At 40.3% G+C, this 20,781-nt stretch overlaps 1 protein-coding gene across 24 annotated transcripts in view; it reads right to left on the bottom strand.

Annotated features, from left to right (window-relative positions):
• Nucleotides 1–20,781, bottom strand: part of ADGRL3 (adhesion G protein-coupled receptor L3) — a 514,107-nt gene that overhangs the window by 413,970 nt on the left and 79,356 nt on the right. For all 24 annotated transcript variants that reach the window (XM_027652756.1, XM_027652761.1, XM_027652740.1 and 21 more), the window contains exon 2: nucleotides 7,873–7,939. The gene's annotated coding sequence lies outside the window, so the exon portion shown is untranslated. The remainder of the gene's footprint in view (nucleotides 1–7,872; nucleotides 7,940–20,781) is intronic.

The following is a 20,781-nucleotide window of genomic DNA, read 5'->3' as shown; positions in this document are numbered from 1 at the left end:
CTCCAAATCAGTCTGATCATATTAGGTTAACTATATTTAAGTTTGGCCATGTATATTTTGTCATAATAAACTTACCCCAAAGGAATACTGCTGCTTTAAAACAAGATTACTAGATCTGTGACTATATTTATGCATCTCAATAAGGAATCTGATTTTGCAGTTCCAGGTCTGTGGAATTATTTTGGAGCACACTGAATATTTAGTACTGGCAGAACAGAGGTCAATGCAATTATGTCCTCCATCTTAGAAGGAAGCAGTCCCCTCCAAATTGAGTGCTAAAGAAGTACTGCACTGGAGACCTTAAGGCTCAAAACTCAAAAAACTAATGCTTAAAACTAATAGAGATCTCAACCCAGCGAGAATGTACTTTTTTTTTCCCCCAGAATCCATGAACAGCTCTGCACAACGAAGACCTAAATACCAATATAGGACTTTATCTTTCACCTCTTCCTTTTTTTTTTTCCCCAAAGAACTGCCAGGCAGTGAGTGTTCCTAAATGGTACAAAAAGTGACTGTCAGATGTCACCAGCTCTTTTCCAAAACACAAACTGGAGAACCACTTCTCCAACTTAGTCCTTATGGCACCTCCAGAAAGACAAGAGTAATAGCTGGGGTGTTTTGGCCATGAAGCTCATACAGCGTAGGACTAAATGTACTCTTACAGACGAGCTTTTTTTAAAAAAGAAATTTAGTATGTTTAACCTTCTCCTGGTGCATTTTCTCTTTTGATATATATATTTTTTAACTGGATCCATAATTGGTCTATCTAAATGATTGACAGTGAAGGTGAAGGAACAGCCTGTTAGTCTTGACTGCTGAAGTAATGAATAGAAAAGTTGACATGTTAAATTTCTTCACCTCCAATTGGAATTATAAATTATAGACTTCTTTTACATTATCATAATACCAAGTTCATCTTAAAAATAGAATGATTCCTTGGGGGTGTATTTATAGTGAAGAAATACATATCTAATGCTGTACTTAGCATATCTTCATATTTTAACAAAACTGGATTGATTGTTCCAGTTTTGCTCTTATTTTTGGAAATTAAGAAGCAGAATCAGATCATCTTACATTTTTTACAAGGTCCACCATTTTGCTTCTGTAGGTCATTCTGAAATTTTCAAAAGCTCTCTGTAATTCAACGTACCCTCTTGCTCTCCCTACAGCTACTTGGTAGGTTCCATCTTCCCAGTTTGGCCCAGGGTCACTTTATCTGAGTCTTTGCAGGGAGTGCAACAGAGATCTGAGGAAGTCTGTGGAAATAAAGTTTCTGCCCCATAAAAACCCCTTAATCCAGCCTTCATTCTTAAGCAAACAACTTCTGCAAAACAAATCAAATGAATCAGTTTGTGTGAAAGCAAACACAGCCCATCAATAAAAGCAAAGCAATAAACCACAGGGAAATGCCTCCAAGCCACATACAGTGCATTTAGACTCTCCCAATTTATTTTGCATGAGAGGGAGGGAAGAGAGCTCTTAAAACTTTTGTCTAAATTAGACTTCATCCAGATCACGCTGGTACGAAATCTCAAGGCCCAGTTCCTAATGGTGTAACTGCCTGTGGAAGTGCAGAGGAGACAAAGATGATCTGCATTGTGGAATGCCAAGGGGAGGGGATTGCTGGGGAAGGGGTAGATACCTGGCCCCAAGTCCGGTCCTCCATCCCAAGGCAGGCCCAGGCAATAAATCCCTTGATCTGCCCCAAAATCTTGACAGCACCTGGAGTGGTGCTAAAGTCAGGTCAGAGCAGGGTCAAAGGGAGATACATTGGCCACAGTTCTTTCCACTCACCTACATTTTCTATACTTTTAATGTATATGGCCCTGTCAGCAATGCTGCTTCCTACTGACTATCCCACAGGAAAAAAACTCAGCCTCAAGTCATCTGCAGGATGAATTCCCCTACAGCTCTCTTAATGCCTTCAATTACACTGGTGTGCCTTGATCTTATGAAATATTTTCAATTTCCAGAACAGTTTTGACATGGGGAGAGAGGAAGGGACAGTGAAGAACAATACGCTCCCAATAAAACTTGGCATCATTCAGGATTTCTTTCACCTCAGCAAAAAATCCTTTAAGACACAAATAAATGTAACTTATTAAGTTAGCAGGATCTCCTCCTAATAGTGCAATTAGCTTTCACAGAAGATATGCCCATGTACTGTCTTGAGAATAGACTCTCAGGCATATATAAGCATGTAATATCAGGCACACTTCTCTCAAATTAAGGAAAGCATTTGTCATTTCCAATGCTGACATTGAAAAAGAAGTGTTTAAATGCTCTATTAGCATAGAATCCCAAGGGATCTCCTGAGCAGTGCCTCTCAAGGAGCAAGCCCCTGCACCGACTCCTGCAATTCCCTTTTCGCTGCCTGAAGGAGAAGCACTGCTGGGAAGCATCTTTTACAGGGGAGGAGGCAGCAAGACCCACAACACTGCAACGAGCCCAAGTAACAAGTCAAAGCTAAGGTATCTGAAAGACTTTGAGACTTTACCTCTTGCAACCACGTAAGGAACCTCTGCAGCAGTCCCATCCCATCCTGAACTCCCACAGAGGTCCAGACCTCACTCCCTGGCTTTGCTGCTCTGCTTGGTACAGCACACGTGGACATACCTGTGCATTGGTTACCACTCTGCAGATTACGCAAAAGCAACTTTGCTTTATTTCAATTACTTCAGGATTGGTAAATTGTAGCCCTTATCCATCAACAGGATGGTCTTCATTAGTCTGTTCACCATCATTTAACATGACTATAGGCCATCACCAAACAGATTACACTGACTACTTTATTCACATGTTGTATTCAGCAAATAGGGAAGAAAATGTATTATTCTGGTAACTGATTCATGTTTGCCACCAGACAATGGGTAAGTGCAGACACTATTCATTTCCAAGGAAGCCACAAGAAATAACTGCAAGGAAAGCAAAGCCACCATACAGACTGAAAAAAATTGATCTAACAAATACTGCCACACTATATCCAAGAATGCAACACAATGTTTTATTACACACTTAAAATTAGTACACGCTGTTTTGTTGGTGTCAACACAGGCTTGAAATGCCTGATCCTTCACACTCCACAAATCCTATGCAGTGACAAAATCGACTCTAATATCTGGATGGCAGCAGTTTCGTCTCCCATTGGCTGTTTCTGTAACCTGAAGAGAAGTAGCATTTCCGGAGCACGACTCACATTGTGGATGGGCAAAATCACCTTCTGAGGGTGTCCACGTTTCTCAACCAACCAGGACAACAAGGTTCTTCATACGGGTACCCTGAAAGACATGCATCCTCACCCAGCAGCAACCCATTTGTGATTCCCATGGTCTAGGTTCCAGGTGAGGGACAGGAGGATAGCAGTAACAGCACTCAGTGTTACACAATTTCCAGCTTCTCTTCAGCCTACACTGTTTAGCATCTGGAATATCTAATAATTATTATTAATTGCACTTAACTGCAAACTGTAAAATAGATGTGAGGAATGCACAAATAAAACTCTGGCACACCTGCAGTTTAGCTCCGGCTCTTCACTTGGGTTCAGTTTTATCATGCAAAGTTTGACCCATCTGTTATATATGTGCTACAATCAAGCTTTGCAAAACCCATCAACCTGCAAGCCTTGGCAACAAAACCAGCCCAAGAGATGTAAGCGGCAATCTGAGAAGATACTCCCCAGGAATTAGATTTTGTAAACAAACATTTCAGCTAATTGCATTCTTGTTCTCAGTGCAATGAAGGCCCCATTTAGCCAAAGCATTTGTCTACAGAGTTTAGTTTCTTCCATTTAATGAACGCTGATCCTGTCTTAGCCTCTGCTGGTATATCATCAGGATCAACATGAAATGCTAATGGAGAAAGATGCTTAATATCATTTCAAGTGTTTAAGTTACAACTGCAGCTATTAAAGCAAATCCATTTTACCTGTTCCTTCACTGGCTCCCCACTGAGACAGATTTAAAAATTTCCGTGGGGAGAAGTGATTCATAATGGCTACACAGATGAGAGAAAAAGCCTTTCACCATTAATTACAGCCAGCATTTTCCAAACCCAAGCTGGTCATTTCACCAGCACAACACATAATTAAGCAAGGCTCATTTTATTTTGTTGCCTTCACAGATTAGTTCACTTTGTAAAAAGCAAGGTAGCTGCCTCCAGCAGTAGGGATAACTATGCCAACCAGAGAGAAAAATAAGGCTTTGTCATCTCCTTACAGTCCACAGCAGAAAAATCCAACAGATCCCCCAGTATTCAGTCCCCTTGCTGGTTCAATGCAGAAATTAGTGTTGCTCCCTGTGGCATCCCAAACATGAGATCCTGTGGTGCACCCATGTAAGGCAATCACCACAGTCCCATGAATCTAGACCTTGGCAGTCAGAAAAACTTCCTCAATTTAGAACTTTCCAATGGCATGGAAATAGTAGGAGGGGATGATGCATTCACCTGAACTTCACTTGCCCAGAGAAGTGAAACCTTTTCAGAAACCACGTGAATTTTAAAGCAGGACTGTTTGTTTCTTTCCTCCCATGGCTCAGTCTGCCCCTCAATCTCTTTGAGCAGAAACTTCTCCGCAGCAGAGGCTCCTGGTATATGTGCCTGACAGGGTCTCAGTTTTGAACTAGGCACCCAAAATACTGGTTGAAGCCCCCAGTGCTTGTGAGGCACAGCATGCTGCTGGCAGCTATCATCGAAAACACTAAAGTTATCCTCATGCAGATTTTAAAAGGCCGCTATTTATGCATGTAAATTCTGAAGGGCATAAGCGGCATCACTGACACACACTGACAGCCAGCCCAGCTCCGGGAAGGGAATAAGCAGCAGCAACTGCCTGAATAATTGATGTGCTTTTACTCTGCCCCATGGCCCAGTTATTACATTGCTCACTCCCTTCAACTGCCTGTGGTTTCTAAATTAATTAGAAATCTTAATGTCATGGCCAGCCAGTTAAAAGAAAAAAAAAAAAAGACACTGAGAACAAAAGAAGAGAGTGCTTCTCATGCCCTTGAGCCTTGGGATCTCTTCCTTCAGTCTGGCCACGCAGGGAATAAAAGCACAGTCTCAATTTCTGAAACACTGGACCCCGCACGCTGATGCCAACAGCAGCACAGCATGAAACCCACTCAACCTGCAAAAAGCCCCCACTGCATGGGGCTGAACACCCCCATCAAGGTCACTGCTCCCATAAGTTGGGGCAAAGCCTTTCCTAGGGGCCGACTCATGCGCAGATCAGCTACAGTCTCTCAATACAGTGAAAAACATCTGACACGTCCCTAGCCCGGCCACTGTAACCCAGTCCTATGCAGCACCAAACAAAAGGATGGCGCTGCAGTCTGGAGCAGTGAAAGAGCTCATGGTTGCTCTGCTCATACAGCTGCCAGAGCGAAATGACTGCGGGATCCTGTTCATGGGATGAAAAAAAAATGTGTGCAACCTGACCTCAGAGAACAGGAGATCAAATACAAAATGAGTGGCCACGTTTTTGCTATAGATACACCTTTATCTGCTTACAATATTGGTTATGCTTAAACTTTAAAACGATATCTATAGCTATCAAGACACCCAGTGGGAATAATTCTCATGTTTGAGCCACACTGAAAAAGCACAGGTAGTTGTGCTTCAAGGCCTTTTAAAGCACTTAGCCATGAAGAATCTGGGGATGTTTTTAACCTCCTTGAAAAAAAGAAATACTGGGGGTTTTTAAATCTCTTTACAACAGTACCAAAAGCATAAATACACAGAAATTACTGAATGTGTAAAGATAATTTTAAATTGCACAGATAACTTAGACTAATATTTCATCTTCTTATAAAAAACCAGTGAAATACCAGTGAAACTCAACAGTGTGGCAGAGTCTTCCTCTCTGCCAAAACGCATTATGGCATACTGTAATCTGCAATATCTTGAGACAGAGAAAGGTATAAACCACCACCTTTCCATAATTCCTCTTCGGAAATTCTTATTTTAAAGAAATCTGATTTTCCAATCTTTACTTTTGACAAGGATAAACTGACATACTCAGAGCACTGAACTGTCTGACTCCCCACTAAAGTTATTCCACATCTCCCGTACACATTAAGTGCCCAAACACGACAGCCCCACAGCAGTGATGGCAATCACCACAGCTGGTGACGGTGACAGAAAGCTTTACGGAGTTTTAAATGGCACTGTAAATCCAAATAGAAGTATCCAACAAAATGAACGCCATTTGTTAGCACATGAAAGGTAGTTCACAACACTGTGAGCCGAAATTACAGGAGAATGTGGTTATCTAAAAGTTTAATGCACTTTGATCAAGCATTTATTTGCTCAGAGAGCTTCTTCCTCTCTCTGCTATTTTTCCTCTCCTGCCATAACTCTGCAATAAACTGATGCGTGCAGAGACCACCAAGAAAAAAATACAGAAGGTTCCACACAAGTTGCAAGTTTAGGTCCCTTCAGTGTTTTTCAACAGGCTTCTTGAAATGACACTTCCATTTGTAGGGTGGGAAGATGGACTTTCAGCAAATTGTAACACTCATACATGAAGAAGGCAGAATTGTTCCATCCTATGATTTGTTTGCATTTGTCATCTTGGCTTCATACTGCCTCTAAAACGCACATGCTAATTATTGGCAGAATGACACTGCAGATGTAGTGAACACAAGATGTCACTCACATGCATTTCTCAAACCCAAGCAATGAAATAAAGCATCTCGTAAGAACATGTCACGTGTTCGTACAGAAACTTTCCTGACCCTGGCAACATCTGCTATCTCTCTGCCTCTTCACATCCATGTTTTTAAATCTCACTATGCTTGCTTTGCTATACTCAAATGTACAGACCTTCACATTATATATAATCTTGTGCTCTTCATACTGTGGTATGTACATATATCTCACTCTGAAGTTATTACATTAATTAATATAAAAATTTACTGAAAGGCTCAGCTCATGTCAACTCCTCTAGCTTAACCATAGTAACAATGAAGCCCTACACAGGCTTTAAAGCAGAGGTAGGTTCCTGATTCCCCTTCTGGATCACCGTACAGATGAAAGGATGCACCAGTTGAAGCAAGACTGCCACTACTCAGCGTGGCCATGCCCTTCTTATCCAGCTTTTACATCACTTGTCTCTAGCAAAGAGCAAAGTGCAAAACCACGGGGTCCTATAGGGGTGCTCCCCTTTCAGCCTTGGAAAGAAGGCAGAAGAAGGTACAGAAGACAGCAGCAGTATGGAGCAGCACAGGTTTCCTTACTGCTTTTTGGAGCCTAGTCTTTCAAGACGCAGCCCCTGGCAAAGTGTCTCATGAAAGTTTGATGAACAGCATTTTGTTTAACACCAGCAACTGAGCTACAGCCCTGTCGAGCTGCGTTGCCCAAACAAAATGTCACAACCCAAGAGGATCGAGAAACTCGATTGCAAGAGGCAGGCTTACAGGCAGTACAGGAGCTCACAACCTCTGGAGCAGGGTTCACTGCCCCACAAGTTACTCGGTCACTGAAACATGAGGAGGCTGCTGTAAGACTGATGAACACTGAGCCTCCTTCAATACTTGCCCAGCACACTGCAAGGCTGCACTACGCAGTCTTGCAAATACTCAAAAGTCCACAGCCCTCTTTTACCCTTTTCACTTCTACATGCACCGAAAAAATCCACAGTGTGCTCTTCCCTAACATTCACTTCAGCATTTTCATGCTCTGCTGCTTTTGTTCCCCCATTCCCTTTACATAAAGGAATATTCTCAAGAAACAACTGCACCTGCATAACTGAAAATACACAAAACCCATATGCAGAGACAGTGCTGTGGGCTCATGGAACGCGATCAAGTCTAAATATTTTAGCACAGCAAACAAATGAGGCAATGAGGCTAGACTATATGGTCCAGTAATTACCTTCTCTTGTTCTTCAGGTGCTAGAAATCCACACGCTATTTTTTGCAGAGTACCGTATTCGACATTTCTGGAAAAAAAAGAGAAAAAGAAACAAATTTTAAAATGTTTATATTCACCTCTGAGGACTTATTAGGCACTCATGAACTTTCTCCTATACATTCAGTAGAGGATTCATCAATGATCAACCGGTTTTGGTCAACAGATCTGATTTTGAAAAGCCTGTAAGAATTTTTAATCTCTATGACATATTTCTGTATGGGAAGACAGTACTAACACATAACCAACAATGCCTGGATGAAAAATCAGTGGACAGTATCACTACCAATAATAAAAAAAAACCCTAAAGATACAACTAGTTATCAAACACACATGCAGGTATATGAGTATCTCTTCACCGTAACAGACTCCAACGTGATCTGGATAAACTACTGTTATACTAGAGGATTTATCAGCGATTTTTAGAGGTTGCTGCATCAGAATAATAAAGAAATATCTAGTTTGAAAGAAGAGAAGGTAAAATAAATTATGATTGCAAGGATAATAATTTCTGTTCCTCAGCAGTTTACAACTTAAAATTCCTCTGTCCCTTTACATCTTCAGTATTTTCTTCTAATTATAGTGTTAGATGCTAAATGTAACATTAATTGACAAAACCATGAAATGGATGGATCCAGGTCAGCCTCCTGGAAATGTTGGTTTTATTAGGATTAATTACACATGAACAATTGCTCCTCACAGTTGAGATTGCTACAGAGGAAACTTCAGTGAGAATCAGCCTTGTCAGAGTCAGGCTGGGTGGTATAAGACTCCAGGACCTCATCCCATCCCAATGAAACTGTTAGAAAACAAAATTAAAAACCCATGCAAGGGAAACGGCATGCCTAAAATTTTGCTTCCTACATTAACTATAAGCCCAGTTCATTTTCTGCAACCTGTAGGGGACGACACAGGTCATTTGATTTTTAAGTAGTGTATTAAAATGGAAAAAAAAAACTTCAAAGATTTACTAAAATAGGATCCAGTGTTAAACTGGGGCCAGTTATTCCAATTGCAGCAGTGGGTCCCCAAGCCTTTCCCAACCAGGGTTGTAGCACAGCTTTCACCCTGCTGCCATGGTCTCACACACTGGACCATCCTACACCTTAAAAAAGTTGCAGACTAAGAAATGGTCCTAGGGCTCCATTTTCACATCTTAGCTAATCCAGAACAGTCTTACTTTAATTTTCAATGGCAAAAAAGGGAAGTTGCACCCCAACTCTAAGCACTCCTTGGCAATTACTTCCCTGAGAGTACGAGAAGGAGGACATAGAGGCATCGGTCTCTAACACATAATTCATATTATTTATGTACTAAAGAAGCTATTGCTTGCATTCAGTAACTTTGGAAGTCAGACAAGTAAATTAAAACTTAAAACAAGGCTTGAGAGTCCAGCATGCATGCTGCTTTTCAAGTGATTTCTCTGTAATAGGCGAGTATGGATATTCTGGAGGAAAAAGAGACCTATTCCAGGTTACCTGTCAGCAAAATTGCCTCTGTAAGCAATAAACAGATTTCAGATCATCTAAGAAATTTACAGGCAAACTCAGGGTAAGACCAGCTATTACTTCTCCCCATAGAAGTGAAAAAGTCTCTATATGTAGAGACATACCCATTTTCAGCCTTGGATTTTGATCATATATATATATACAGTTTCAGTAGGAAAAAAACACTTTTACAAGTGTAGAGCAGAGAAGGTAACATCTCATAAGGGCATCCATATACTTTAATTCTAGGAAAAATGACACTTGTTTAGACTACGCCACTTGTGTTTTATAGCAAAACCTTCACTGGGTTCCAAGAAGCTTTTGGAGAATAATTCTTATGTAATCAGAGCAGTACAGAGCAGAGAAATTGTAGTTTGCCTAGTTTGAAGAAGTTAATGTTTGTTACCTCATTACCTTACAATGGCTTTTTAAATGAAATTAAAACAAGATCTTTGTTTCATTTATGATACCTTACATCTAACTTCTGCTTGGAGCGTAAAGGGCTAGAGATAACACAACATACAGTGGTTTATGGATCTTCTGTGCCATTTTAGGATTCAGAACGTGCTCTCCTCCCAGCTCAACTTTATTTTATCATAATGTGAGTGTACTGACTGGTAAATTTTTCTTGCCTTCCCTTCCCAAATGTCAAATGTATAACCTTGAGTTGGCCTCTGCCATGTGCTATTTCTATGCAGATTTCAAATGCAGATTGGGGAATTCTTCTTCTTATTAAAATAAGAAGGGAACTATACAGGGATTTCTTCAGAGCAAAGATCTTGCAAAATACTTGCTAGAGAGTCAGTGCTCAATGCCAGTGGGTTCACTGCAGGAACTGCAGGGATTTGGCATTAGCCCCAAAAGAGAGAATAAACACACTAAAGAAAGAGACATTGCTTTACCTTTGACACCTACTAACACTCACAGCAGTACACCACCTGCCCCGTGAGCAAGGGAATCTTGTTTTGATCTTCTTTTACTACTTTCCACACCACTCAACTAACCTGCTTCCCCCGCAAATCTACAGTATTTCTCAGAAAGTATTTCTTTCTTCCCAAGTTCTTCCCTGGTCATACTTTGCCTGGACAATTTGGTTAAGTGGCTTCTCTCCCTTGCTTCATCCTGTATTACCCTGGAGCTCTACCTGCCAAGACTACTGCTCAGTGAGTAATGCAGATACTTCAACATAGCCCACTCTTACTAACATGGCTTCTGGTGTTCATGTGGCTAAATATTTCTAAATCCTCTGCTATGGTGAGTAATATATCCACCCAAGTAGGACAAGGGCATATTGTTCTGCATCACTAGATGTCACAAGAAGGGCAATTAATCTGCAAACTGGCATGCTGCTGCACCTTCATCCCAAACAAGCTACTAATAAGGAGAGCAACAATAAACACTTTCTGTTTGGCAACAGCAAAGGCTGGGAGGAGAATCCATCAAGATGGGATGGCTCACCCTCAAGCAGCTGTCTTCACCACAAAAAGCCAAGCAATACAATTTCAGTTGTAAACACTCACAACAAAGGGACCCACAAAAAAGCACATGAAGTTTTAGGCAACCTTCTGAAAAAGCCTTGTTTGTTAAAATGTACCAAGCACCTCACTTCTGACTCTGTTAAGCAGAGGAGTGAGCACCCAGCCTCGTGCTTTTGGAGATGCATACCCATGTGGAGCAGCACTGCATCACTCCCAGACATTAGCATCTCTGCATCAGCCTGATGAAACTAAATCAGCAACTTTCACCTACAGTGACTTAATTAACATGCACCCTACAGATTTCTCCAAATCCTCCACACTGCCATCCTCCATTACCACGCTCTTTTGATGAAAGTGATTAAAGCTAACAATTATAATTTCTGTTAGAGATGTCCCTAGAGGCTTCGGCAAGGCTCAGACTTCATTGTTCACAGAACACAATGCAAAGAAATCTCTCTCCTGAAGAGCTCATCCTCCAAAAAGACAAGGAAATCAAGGAGTAGCAGGAAGACACAGAGACAAAAAATTATTGCTCAAGGTCAAACAGCAGGTCTCTGACAGAGCTAGAAGAAAACCCTACTTCTCTAGAGCACTCCTGAGACTGTGCTGACTCTCCAATACTAAGCTGTTCAACTAATATACTTTATTTACCAAGTGTCAAGAGCAGGTGAAACAGTTCACAGTGTTACTTGCTGTTCCATTTTTGATCATGTCTTCTTGTGGTGACTCTCCAAGCAAAGCTAACCATGACAGCAAAAGAGTTACTTTCCCCTCACCTTCTGAAGAAATGCTTCCCATACTTTTCCGTGCAGATTACTGACAAATCAATCCCCTTTAATTTTTTTATTCTTCCATCAATGCTTTCAACAAAGAGTGATTGCTCAAGCACCCTTCTCAACCTTGCACTTCCAATTTTTTAAAGAATGGTCAATCTCAATATGCTTAATTATAATTGCAAATGGATCGTTTTATCTTGTACTCTTCTGTTTTAATGGGATTATGTATCGTCAAATCTCTACAGTAACATTTAAAATAAAAATCTCCTACGTCATTCATATGTGTTTTAGATATTTAAAACATTAATGTGCAACCTGTGATATTACAAAAGGTTAGATTTCTAACTCCCTGGCCCAGTTATGACACCATAAATCTGATTTAATTTTCACTGATTACTAGAAAAATCTTTCCAAGGCAGTATAACTGTAATTTGATAAAACTTCTTGACAGACAATTCATCAGGAAGAGAGTGGTTCTGTTGTGCTTTGTACAGCGACAGCACAAAGCATGAGTGTGTAAAGAGAGTGAAGCTTTTAGTCTTTGCAAACAACTTCAGTGCATAAAATATTAAAAGCATTGCTAAACTAATCTCTGGCAAGAACTGCAAGCAATTCACTACAACTCATATTACGAATGCCTTTGGTTTACCATTTAAAAAACATTAGAGTCTACCATTATGGTTGTGTATCACAGTGCTATACATTAACCTCTGCAATCTTCCAACATGGTGTATTGCAGTAACAGAAATTAGGCTATCTGGCAAAAAAAGCTTAAAAAGACGCAATATTTAAAGAGAGTAGACAGAAAAGCTCCTCACTCCTTCCTGCCAAAGACAGCAGGAGAAAGTCCAGTCCTCTTTTCCTCAAAGCAAATGGTAAAATCCCATTAATTTCCCCTGGAACAGACAGATCCGCAGCATCTGGGAAAGGATTCAGTCTAAATACATTGCAGACATAACAGATGAATGATTTGGGGGAGAGGGGTCGCCTGCTCTCATTTTAACACTTCTGTGTAACAGGAACAGAGCAGGTCATTTCTGTAAGCTTGAAAATGCTTTGTGAGCTTTCAGTAGGATTTTCCCTTCAGCATTTTTTGCCTTCTGTCTCCATTTTATTCTTGTTCCTATGCTTAATGGCTTTCAAAGCTATTGAGCATACAAGATGCTTAAAGCCTACACTTGATATTTACTGTTGTAGGACCCATATGGATGAAGTATTGTTCACCTACAATTAACAGGAAAGACATTTACACTTCAAATATTCTGGAACAATTACGTCTTCTCCACTAAGGAAACAAACTGCAAAGCTAAATTTTCACTTACACATTATATGGAAGTTTTCGTAGCAAGACATCTATTTTAGGTACTGAAAAACAATCGTAATAAAATGCTCATAATGTTTGCAAATTACTTTAATTTCCATGATGAAATTTATACGCTCAGAAATACGTCTAATAACTAAACGAGAAAGATGCATTTGGTTTTGTAACAGTTTTCAAAGATTTTTTTTTTCTCAGTGGGATAAGAAACTTCTAAAAATATGCAAAAAAATGAGAAAGAAAAAAAAGACAGAGAATATAGCCCAACGCTAAAACAGTAACACTCACCTAAGGCATGCTGAAGTCATGCTCCTGCTGTGCATGATGCAGAACACACACTTAAACCTTGCCACTTCCCCTACGAGGCCACTGGCATGCTGCTCTCCTTCCTGCATAACTACCTGGCTCCTTTCCCTCACCCTCCACTTCTGACAGATCTGAAACTCCATCCAAACCCATAAGCTTCTGTTAAATATATTGAGTTTGAGGAGAAAAAGGTCAGCATCATTTTGTCTCAACCAGTTCTAGCTCCCAGCTGTCGGGACCAACGGGTGCTGGGGTTAAGCAAGATTTTTTGCGCCTGTCTTTGAAGCAGAAAGCAGCCATTATTTCGAGCTGGCATCCCAGGGTTTGTTTTTTTCTCAAGCAATATACTGGTTCCAAGTGGTTTCTGAAGCAACCACCAGGTAGCTATGTGAAGCCCAGGATCTGGTATTGGAAGATCCAGAGAGTTCCCTGCAACAGTAAGGCATTTAATGAGAGAGGAGAGGGGAGCCTGGAGTCCTGCCAAATCTAATCCTGGCTATACGTGCCACAGCTGGATTTCTTCAAGTAGGGGCTATTACACTGGCACACTGCTGACCAAAGTCTTCTGTTTCGTGTAAATTCTCTGCAAAGACCTTAGGAGATAAAACTGATTAATCCTAATTAAAATGAAAATCAAGGAAATGACACAGTCTGTTGAATCTACTTGATGAATCAAAAGCCTCCCTCATTTCTATGTTAATTGTCTTTTTACAAATGTGCAGCACTCTCATACGCACAGAATAATGTTTTCACATTTTTCTTCACTTGGAACATTGCAGGACAGATGTTAGAAAGCAACCAGAGAGCCCTTCTGCATTATCAGGCCCCTGCAGAAGTGCCTAACTGGGTGCCGACTCCTTTCTCAGACTTCTCGTGGCTTTAATAAGAAAATCATATCCCGCAGCGATGTGACAGCCCAGACACTGAAGCCAGGGAAGGACCAGCACCCGGCAGGACACAACACCTTCCAAGCATGCTCAAAGGTATGTAAGATGCCCCATTAGCATTCACTAGGGAATATACCATAAGTTAAATTCAACCAACATAAACAGACTGAATCCCTGCTCTCGATTTGCACGGGTCTGATAACACTTCCCTGAAATATCATTGCTCGAGTTTTTATTAAAAGCCTACTTGCACATAACACCGTATCACTGTGAGGACATTTGGGAAAGCAATCAACCAGCAAAGACACTCTTGAAGTGCAAAAATGCAGAACAGACCCTTTCAAGGACAGTTCAACTTTGGATATGAGTGATTTAAAGAAGAATGAATCAGTACACTGCTAACACCAGCCAATTATGAGGTGGAATGCATAGGAGGGTCTCTTCATAGATATGAATGTAACGCATTAAAGAGATTCACATTCAATTTTTATCCACTGAAAATTGCATGTTGTCTAAACTTGGGGGGGGGCAAGGCTAACCTAAAATAAGTGCTAAAGACACACTGGACAAAATCCAGAATCTGCTGCATTACTTGCTTAGACACCATTTATTGTGGTTACATTTTATTATACAGTAGTAAAAAATTACAAGGCAACATCCTGTGTTATTTCCCACTGGGATAAATGATACAGATGTACTATTAAACCTCAAAACCAGCACCAGTCTGCCAGGCTACATTCCATTTGTGTCTTTATAATGTGTCAATAGGCTGACATTTATGCCTTCTGATGGTAAAGCGAATTATGTTATAGGCATTTAAACGTGCCATAAAATGCATAGCACTGCACAAACCTAGAACTCTTCCAATCTTTACCAAAACAACACACACACACACAAAAAAAATTCCCACCAGATACCAGCATCGAAACTTGGGACATACTGACTTCATTTTTTCCATGCTAAGTCAAGCCAAAGTTTTGAGGGACTTTTAAAATGTTCTTATAAAAAGGAGTTAATGAGACCTTTCTCCTGTGCATACGTTCAACCTACAGTTAGTTTTCATTTTGGTTATAGATTTTTGTCCTCTCCCAGAACATTTTGCTTTAAAATCTAAATAACTGGCTTCATGATGGGTGACAGGACAAGCCCAACCCTCAAGCTGAACCATAGGCCATCATGAAGCCCTATCCTGACACTTGCAACCAAAAACAGGAGCTCCAAGGTGCCTATCCCAGCTTGGTATTGCTGTCAACCTCAGCTGGGGAGGCACTCATGAAGATCCATCATAGCTTGCAGCCCAAGGGCATCCTGAACCATGGAAATACACCAGCAAAGGGATGATCTTATGGGGATCTCACTGCAAGTAACAGACTACTATATGTGAACTAAGACATGATCTCAGCATGGTCACTGGTGCTGAGGGTCTGAGGGACATTAAGTCCAATAATTCTGATTTAAAATGAGCTTTCTCTGCTTAGTCACCACCAGCTACTTTGAAAAGGCCAGCCTTCCGAGAAATCAAGACAAAACACAGATTGACTATTAAATGTCCTGCCTGTGGGAAATAACAAGATTAAAACATGGAGACTAGCACACAATGGTTATCTTAGCCTCATCATGGTCTCCCCTTAATGCCAACCCCCAAAGTTTGTTAATGTGAAATGAGGCAAAATTTCTTTCTAAGAAATGAAGGTGGTAGAACCAGACTAGAGAACACAGAAATTCATCTTTGTTCTTAAATGGTCACAATTAAAAAGTCCATCTGTGGCCTAATTACAGGGGCTGCCTGGGTTACATCTATACTGGTGTAACTGGAAGTGGTGGATAAGGATGCATGAACAGCAAAGTATAATGAGTTTGGTCTAAAACCAAAGAAGCGACAATGCTGTTGTTGAAGTTTTACTCACACGCATCAAATTCCTTAATAATATAAAAGATAAGCAGGCAAAAGCAAAGGTGGAGTTCAGAAATATGCAGCCTGGGGGAGCATGCTGGAAGGACGGCTACATCTCCAGTTACTATCCCACAAGCAACTGGCTTGAGACGATAAGGAAAAGTTACAAACATACCAGCTCTATAGTTTTCTGCAGGGATCACATCTTGAAATGATTATGGTTGAAATAAGGGGCACTCATATATCTGGGACTTGTTTAAGAAAAAGTCCTTAAAAAAAAACTAAAAAAACCAAACCAAACCAACAACAACAACAACAAAAACAAAAAACCAAACAAACAAACAAACACCAAAACCTATAGAGTTTAATGCATTAGAAATGCAGCTGCATCACACACTGCACTGGGATTGCCCATGTTTAAGCTGCAGGCAGGAAAGTGCCAGGCTGAGCCACTTCGTTACAGTGCTTACCATCATAATAAGACAGAAAGAGGCTGCTACTCCACTCTGACAAGTTTTTAATTGCATCTAGAAATTACATTCTACTTTAAATTTCATTCCGAAATTGTGCCTAATAGAGGCTGCTAAAGATGAGTTTGTCACACTTCTAAATAATTATTATTAATGTGACACTAACATCTTTTGCTGGAGTTTACACCACCTCAAGTGTCTTTCGAATAATGTCCTTGTCATTAAACTTAGCATCAAATGTGGCTAAAATGCAAAATTATCCCAATCTTTCAATTCCAAGTGGCTCACCAGTCAGAGTCCTCCTTCGTAAGGAGGCCCATCTCCTTTTCTGTTTTGGTGACATTAGCAAACATCTTTCAAAGGACAGACAAATACATTCTCACATCAGAGCCTGATGAACACACATGCACAACCTTAGATGATATTCATATCCAAGACTAAAGGTTATTATTAATAGGCTGCATTGTCTCAAGACAACATGATCCAATCTACAAGTCCCAGGATAACCAGATTTTCAAGAGCATCTTCCATGATCTTTAAATGAGCTTCTACAAGCTCATTCTATGGGCTTTGCATCCTGTCAAGGAAAATACCACATGCAGTCCCAACACATTAAAAATCACCAACACTGCAGCACTGGTAAACCACGGGCTTTGGAAATCCTGAGCCACCAGGATCTGAAGCCACCAGGGAAGCAGGGAATGCAGATATCCTCACGAAATCAACTATCCAACAATCTGCTATCCAAATTCAATGAGAAACCCTCTAGGTAATGAAGAACATTTTAAAAAGGAGGTAAAGAAGCCTCCTGATCCTTCAGAAAATAATAACTTTCCCAAAAGAAGAGGCTCCAAGGAAACTACACAGTCACACCCTGAAGTTATCTTTTGGTTTTCTAAGGGGCAAAGTATTTCACACATTTTGGAAGTACTCTAAATGCAGCTAAACTGGACATTAAAGAATCTCTGTAAATATAAATCTAAAATAAATAAAAGAAATGCACAGGAGGAAAAATCTTATCAGTGTCTCCCCACACAGTTAGTATACAATACTAGGATTCTTTTTCCTGAGACATGAAATATATAGTAAACTGGCATATAAAGACATCTCTGGCTACAGTTATTCTGGAACTGACTTTAACCATCTTTGTTTTATTACCTCAGATAGCATGATGTCATCAGAAGCCTTTTAATGTCTTTTAAGACCTTTTCCAGTTATTCTTAAATTATTAGGTGTGAATATGTGCATGTGTGTGGTATTTCTTTATTTCTGCAACCATGTGATAAACTGCAGTGTCACAAGATAAATTGCATTCAGTTTACAAATTTGACCTCCTCACTTGAACTCTGCCCGCTAATCCATTTCAGCTGGGACTATTTCTAATATGCCATACTTCTGAACAGCTTTCAAACAGCTGTAGGGGCTTTTTTTGGTGTGTGTGTGTTTTCAAGTGGATTTCACATTAAAAGCATTTTCTTCTTTGCACCAGAAAGTGGAACAGATTACAAGCAGAAAGACCCCATCTCTCAACAGCTCCAGGATCAAGTGTCAGACACATTCCGAGCCAAAGGGGAACAAGAGCTGGTCTAGGTGTACAGGAAACTTTTCTGATGTGGGGTGCTTGCACCTTTAATAGTGTCCCCAATAATACTTGCCACACACCTGCAATCCCATTAAAATCCTCAGGAGCTATCCTCCTCCATCACCCTGTAACAGTTTTAATGAATGCTTAGACACTCAAGCCTGGCCCTCAAATACGTCACCCCATGTCATGCAGATGAAGCATTACCCTACCATAGAGGGCACTCAGTTACCTGCTCAACTCCAGGAAAGCAATTTGGATACTCCTCCTTTTCAGGAAAATTTCTGGACTTAAGAATAAATGCCTCAACTTTTGTACTGTGATACAAAAAGGATAACTAATAGTCAAATCAATTCTAGTTTTTCCTTTGGAACAGATGAATGTATTTTAATTGTTGTAGATGTCAGTTTTCCAGATGTAGCATAGAACCAGGTCTCACTAACATATGTTTTCTCTGTATGTTTGAGAAGTTCACTGCTTTTCAACAGCTTAATTTTTTTTTTTTAAATTTCTAAATTTCCTTGCTTGGTTTGATTCCAGTTTTTTAAAAAGTAAATGATAAAGTTTTGTTTGCAGTTGGCCAACATAAACAAATCGTCTCTCAACTACTCACCACAATTTTTCACAGAAAGGACAAGAATAAGTTTTTTAATAACTTGCTTAAATATCCGTGACAGAAGAGTCTTCCTGTTGCCAAGCTGCCACTTGCATTTGACACACCTGACCACATAGCAAAACTCCTGTTTTCCTGGCATCTTCTTGAATCCCAGGCAAAATAGATGCTCCTAATAGCATTTCTCTTTCCTTCAGCTGATGGGTACATTTACTAAGCAAAGCAACCAACTGCACAGTTTAAGCCCGTGCTTAACTCTACACATGCTCTGAGATACCAGGATTCACCAGCACATGCTGCCACACCACCCTTAATACAGGGTGTAAACCTTAGCATTTCTGCTGCACAAGGAAAACAAGCCATCCCCCTTCTCAACTTCAAATACAACTGGGAAGTCTCAGCAGCATTCACCGAACTAATGTGGGTGAAAATTAAGGATGTAGTTAAGGGCCCCTGTCAGACCGGGGTCTTGCTGTACTTTTCCAAAAGAAGTTTGATGGCATCAGATATATAAATACGACTGGCTGAAGCAATTAGACCTGCATTTGCTATAAACTCTGCAATCAAATATTCATTTCATTTTGCAAAGTCATCAGTAGTCTGACACAAGTAAAAGCAAATTAAAAATGCAGGAAACTATTCCAGGTAATCATATGCTTTTTTTTTAAGGAGCTAATTTACTTATTTAAATTACAGAGACATACCGAATGGGATGGCTGTGAAAAAAGCCTATTGCAGGAACTGGCAGAGGCACTGGGTTTGGGTATATCAGAGCTTTTGTGTGGTGGTCCTTGATAACAAAAGCACCAATCTACAGGCTGACCTTTCTTTACCCACTCTAAGCCCTCATTACAGATCCTTTCTACCTCTAGAAAATGCACTCAGCTGGAGGCAACAGTAAGAACCTGACTATCTTCTAGGCATGCTGGTTATGCTGCTTTTGGCTAATATGTTTTCCACAAGTCACATAAATTATTAATCCTTACTGAATTAAAAAGAAAAAATAAAGGCATTAAGAAAAAGTGCACTTGTCTTGGGTGCTCCTTTAGGAAGTTCTGCACATGGAAGTCTCAATGGATACTACAGTTTTATTCACAGTTAGCTTGGGTTTAAATATATGAGAGGAATCATTGACTCTTAGTATGATGAGCACTGCTCAGGCTTTCCTTAACATGGAAAAGGAGATCTTACTAATGGTTTGACCTGAAATAAAGAAGGCAGACCTTTAGTAATCAGAACAAAAAAATGCTTTAAATTTCCCTTCTTTTTGCATAAACCATTACAGAGGTCACTTGGCCAAAAAGCATCAGCTGCTGAAAGCCACAGAGAAATCTGTCTTCTAAATCTGTTTTCTGCTGAACACCATGTAGAAACCCCTTTCCTGCTGGTGCTTCTTCACTGATATGCAAAAGTATAAACAGAGATACAGTATCCAAAACATTTTTCCAGAGCATGTTTTTTTGGTTGAAAAAACATCAAATGAATGACAAAAGGAGACTATAATTGTTTAAACAGTACCAAGACAAAAAACTAAAAATAAAAAAAGGTGCTGACCACTTAGCAGAACGTTGAGGCAGTAGGTTTTAATCCAGTATTAGATTTTTCAGTAAAAACCACTTGGTAGATTTAGGATTGACTTTCTTGATTGACTGGAATGGGTGGCAAGTCACTAACAACCAAAATGAAAGAAGGATGGACAAACCCATCACTGCTCCCAGATGTCAATCGCTGCTTTACACCAGATGGCTGGCAGGGGACCACAACAGTTTAAGTGAGAACCACCCTGAAAGGCAGTATGTACACTTACCTGACCAGCATCACAAGTCATGTTCAACATCCTTAAATGGTAATTTATTAGGTATTTGCTGGCTTGGATCCCCTAGAACACTTATCGAAGACATTAACACCTGTTCCTACCTCTGGAACAAGTGATTCCAGTAAGCACCACATCGGGGCAATAAAAGTGATAGTGACTGGTCTGAACTGGGATACCAGCAATCCCTGATGGCTGATGTACACTTACCATGTTTATTTTGAATGGCTGTAAGAGGAACCGCTGCCC

The sequence above is a fragment of the Corapipo altera genome, unplaced genomic scaffold (genome assembly GCF_003945725.1).
Source record: "Corapipo altera isolate COAL_440 unplaced genomic scaffold, ASM394572v1 69, whole genome shotgun sequence".
Taxonomy (NCBI): Eukaryota; Metazoa; Chordata; class Aves; order Passeriformes; family Pipridae; genus Corapipo; species Corapipo altera.
Note: the sequence above shows the minus strand (reverse complement) of the source record. Positions and strands in the feature narration are given on the sequence as shown.